Source organism: Castor canadensis, chromosome 13 (assembly GCF_047511655.1).
Source record: "Castor canadensis chromosome 13, mCasCan1.hap1v2, whole genome shotgun sequence".
Lineage (NCBI taxonomy): Eukaryota > Metazoa > Chordata > Mammalia > Rodentia > Castoridae > Castor > Castor canadensis.
The window spans coordinates 97,665,774-97,670,813 of NC_133398.1; the positions used below are offsets into that span (position 1 = coordinate 97,665,774).

At 39.7% G+C, this 5,040-nt stretch overlaps 1 pseudogene; it reads left to right on the forward strand.

Moving 5' to 3' along the window:
* The first annotated feature begins 758 nt into the window (after positions 1-758).
* LOC109702235 (26S proteasome non-ATPase regulatory subunit 12 pseudogene) lies at positions 759-1,960 on the forward strand (annotated as a pseudogene).
* Positions 1,961-5,040: the final 3,080 nt, after the last annotated feature.

The following is a 5,040-nucleotide window of genomic DNA, read 5'->3' on the forward strand; positions in this document are numbered from 1 at the left end:
CAACTTCAAAATATACTGCAAAGCTAGAGCAACTAAAAAACACCAGCATAAAAACAGAACACAGGCAATGAGATCAAATGGAAAGCCCAGAAATAACCCTATCCATTTATAGTTAGCTGATTTTTGTCAAGGAGTCAGGACCACACAATGGGAAAAGGTCAGCCTTTGCAATAAATAATACTGGGAAAACTAGGTATCCATGTGCAAAAGAATAAAACAAGAACACTGTCTCTCACCATAAGTAATACTCAACTGAAAATGGAGTCCAAACTCAAATGTGAGAACAGAAACTATGAAATTACCAGGGAAAACATGAGAAATACTTCAGGATACTGCCCTGAGCAAAGATTTCTTTAACTATGATCCCAAAACCACAGGCAACTATAACAAAACAGAACTGAAAATGTGATTATATCAAAGTAAAAAGCTTTTGTACAGCAGAACTATCAACAAAGCAAAGAGACAGCTTACATCCAACAAGAGTTAATATTGAGAAAATAATGAAAAAAACAAACTTGTTAGCTGAAAAACAAGTGATCAAATTGAAAACCGGGCAAAAGATTGAAATAGGCATTTCTGAAAAGAAGACATCAGATGGCCAACAATATAAGAAAATGCTCAGAATCCTTAATGATGAGGGAAATGCAAATCCAAACCACGGTGAGGTACCACCTCACATTCATTAGAATGGCTGTTATGGGTGGGTAACGAGTGGTGGACAAAGCAAGGGGGCAGCAGGGGACTCTCAAGCAGGGGCCATGGCAGATGCTGGCTTGGATTGGGTTGATGGGCGCATCATCAAATGGAGGTCGTCTACAGAGGAGTGTGAGAAGCTGGCTAAGGAAGGAAGACTTCAAGAAGTCATTGAAAACCTTTGTGTCTTTAGAAAAACAGAGCTGCACTGCCTATGATGTGGTTTTGACATCCGTATCTTGGTTCAACAGTGCTGTATTTCTTTGAGGAGATCACAGACCCTCCAGTCAAACTTCTATTAATTGATACTCTACAAATGGTCAGAGAAAGAAAGGTTTATGTTGAAACAAATCATGCTCAATTGACTAAAACATTGGCAAACTATAAAAAACCAAAATGGTGACTTGGAAGAGGCAGCCTCCATTCCATAGATGGAGACTTTTGGGTAGTAGAAAAGAAGGAGCAAGTGGAGGTTATTTTGGAGCAGGTGAGGATCTTCCTAGGTGTGAAGAAATGCATCCGCACACAAATCATCTGCAAGAAAATTGACACCTAGTTTTTCCAGGAAGAAAGTACAGAGAAATTAAAGTTGGAATAGTACAATCCTGCTAGATGAGCAGGATTGATCTTATTTGTCCATTTGTAAGCACTATAGAGTAATATATGATACTCTCTGCATACAAGCAGAAAGTCAAAAGTGACAACAGGATCTAAAAACATAGTTCTCTATGTTATTCTGGCCCCTTTCCACAAAGAGCAGCCAGATTTGGTTCAGTGAATAGATTGTGACAAGTTGGAAGAAATTCCCAAATACGAGGATCTTTTAAAGCTTCTTACCACAATGGAGTTGATTTCTTGAGGACTATGGGAAGGAATTAAGGAAAGGTTCCTTGGGGAGTCCAGCAACTAATGTTTTTGGTTCTACAGACGAAGTGAAAAAAGGTGGAAAGTCTTGAAAAGCAGAGTTTTTGAACATATTATTAGGATAATGGCCAAGTACGATACTTGGATAACAATGAAAAAATGCCTTGCTTCTGGATCTGTCAATGAGTCAGAGGCTTTTCTCTTGAACCTAGTCATTAACAAACCATCTTTGGTAAAATAGACAGAAATTATCAACTTCCAGAGAACCAAGGATCCAAATGACTTATTAAATGACTGTTCTCAGAAATTGAACTCACTGATATCTCTGGTTAACAAAACTACTCACCTCATAGCCAAACAGGAAATGAAATGTAATTTACAAAAAGGGTCTTTATGCTTTTAGGAAAGAGAGAAAGTTGGAAGTCATTAAAAAAACTGTTCTCATGTATATGTTGGGTTTTTTCCTATTCTTTGCTCATTTGTCTAAAAATTTTAAATTGTGAATATGTTGAGGCTTCCTTTGACTTTTCAGGTCCCCAGTTTCATTGTGAATTCCATGTTTACAATTGGTACAAAAATTTCACACATTTCTGTTGTCTGAATGCATAAAATTTTATGTCATAACTTACCCAAGAATGTTTTTCTACCATTTAAAAACGTTGTAGCTATTATTTGTTTTCATTCAACTAACAACCATGTAATAATAAAAGTGTGTTTTTAAAAAATGGCTATTATGGACAAAAAAATAACAAATGCTGGCAAGGATGCAGAGAAAGGGGAACACTTACACATTGCTAGGGAGAATTCAAGTGAGTACAGCCATTATGGGAAACAGTATGGAGGTTCCTCAAAAAAACCTCAAAATGTAACTATGGTATGATCCAGAAATCCCATGACTAGGGATACAGCCAAAGGAAATGAAGTCAGCATGTTTAAGAGACATTTTCTCTCCCCTGCTCATTGCAGAAATATTCACAATAACCAGGATATAGAAATAGACTCCAACAGACAAATTAGAAAATGTCACATGCACACACATATGTAGTAATTTTCAGCCATATAAAGCATGAAATCTTGTCATTTGCTACATAAAATGACCTAGGGAACATTACTTCACATGGCTATACTCAAGGAAGACTGGATTTAGCTTACCAAAAGACCTCCACTTGAACTTGAAACAGAGAAGTTCTGTGTATTAACATCACTTCATCTTGTATAAATGCCCTCTCTTTTTCTCCATCAGAACAGACACTTCACCTTTACAGAGATAATTTGCTGTCAAATAGAAGAAATAAAATTCCTAAGCCTGTTAGACCCAGATAATTGTGCCTATGAGTGCATAGTTGATATTTACACATGTGCCCATGTGGATGCTCTTATTGCTGGTTCACCCTCACCCTGAGAGTGTGTCCTTTGACATCCAAGTCCTATGAATTAGGGTCTTATTAATGAGTACAAGTTATTCATCTGAAAGTCATCTTGTTTAGCAAATGCTCTTGGAGCCAAAATCACCCCTGTCTTCCTTGTGCCTCCTTAGACAGTTATCTTCATTTAAATATTGACAGGAAGTCCTTTCCTATTGGCTCATCCATGCTCTGAGCTTTCCTCCCAAGTCAGTTGGGATTTTTCTTTGTTCTCAGCAAGAGGGTCCATCTGGGTAGGTTGCCTACCATGTAACTGCCAAGGAGAGTCATGACTTTGTATCTTGAGTGGCCAGTGCTTAGCCCTGAGGAGGCCTGGACAAAGAAGGAGTTGCATCTCTTTGTGCTGCTACTATAAGCTTCTCTGTCCCCACTGCCCTGAGGACAGGGTCCTCTTTTTGAACCGAAAACCTTTCAGACAGCACAGGGCACACAGAGAAGCTCTTGAAAGGTTTTTATATGAATGTCTAAACAGCAAAGTGCACCATACTGGAAATATGTTCATGAGTTTTTTCTTTCCCCCTGAACTGGTCTGTTTTCTCCTCATATTGGGCTACTTCTCCTTTTCTTCCTCTAGATGAAAACTCAAATCACTGAAGAAGAGAAACAAGCATGGCTAGTGTGGCATCTCCCTTCCACACTGTGGGACACCACCAAGAGTCATTTTGTTAGCACAGATCAAAACAAAATCACTACCAGGAAGGTTTTAATGGTTTTTGTCATCACTCACATTTATTCTTGCAAAATTTAACAATAGCAATTTGTAAGCATTTAATAAGTCTTGTGCTGCACACTAAACATATGATTTCACTTAATTACCCTTATAAACAGTGAGGTGGATGCATATACATTTTCATTTTGCAGGTGCAACAGCTGAGATTTAGCCTCTAATTTGCCCCAGGTTACTCAGATGACCAAGGCTGCTCAGGCTGCCATGACAACATGCCACACATTTTGAGAAATTTGAGATCCAAACATTAGAAGAGTCAGTGTCTTGTGAGGACCCTTCTTGTCTTATAGGCAGCCACCTTCTCTCTGTGTCCTCATGTGACAGAGAAAGAGAGAGCACCAGTTCTCTGGCTTCTTATATGAGCACTAATCCCATCAGTACTCATATAAGATCTACCCACAGGATCTTGTCCAACCCTAATTACCTGCCAATGTCCTTATTTCCAAACCTACCATCACATTATGAGTTAGGGCTTTAACACAGGAACTAGGGATGGGGGATGGGATACAATCCCCCAGACCTCAGGAACTGTGGAGGACCAGTTGCTGACTGATGTGCTCCACACCTAGCTGGTGTCTTCTCTGTGGTTTCCTCCCTCTTAACGGGGTCCATTCCTATCTTCTCTGAAGCTATGGCCAGGAGTAGTGTCCTCCTGCCTTGAGGCTGCCACTGCCCCTTTCCTACAGACTGACTTTGCTCAGTTGATGCTGTCTGGCGCACATCACTGTCCCAGACCAATTCAGTCAGTGGACTGGCACAGCCCCAAGCTGTGCATGGTTTCACAGGGGACTCACTGAGCTTCACCTGCACTGACCCCTCACCAGCATTGCTGCTCTTCTGTGGCTGATCTCACATCAGGTGGCATCTGCAGAAGGTTGATGTTAACCTGCTCTGAGAAGGAGAGTATTTCTTCTTTACGGTGAAGAAGGGAGGACTCTTCTGCCCTTTGCTCCTCTTCACTCTGGGCAAAATCTTTTATCTTGCCCAATGTCCCTTAGCTACTTAAGCAAATTAATTTTCCTTTTACTTCCCAATGAGAATGTTAATATGCTCCCAAGAGCCCTCATACCTTTTTTTAAGGTTTTTTATTTTCTGTTCCCAATTTTTGTTTGTTTAATGGATAAAGACATTGCATCATGTTTTCTATGTCTGATATATTTCCCACTGATTAGAATCTTTAGAAACTTATATTCCCCAATCAACAAGAATCAGCCACCATTTATCTACTGCTTGATGAACACTGTCTTAAATCCTTTCTGTGGTGGGTGTTAGGGACCAGCTAACTCATTGTTCTGGAATATTAGTTTGCAAAGCTCAGTAGTAATGAACACA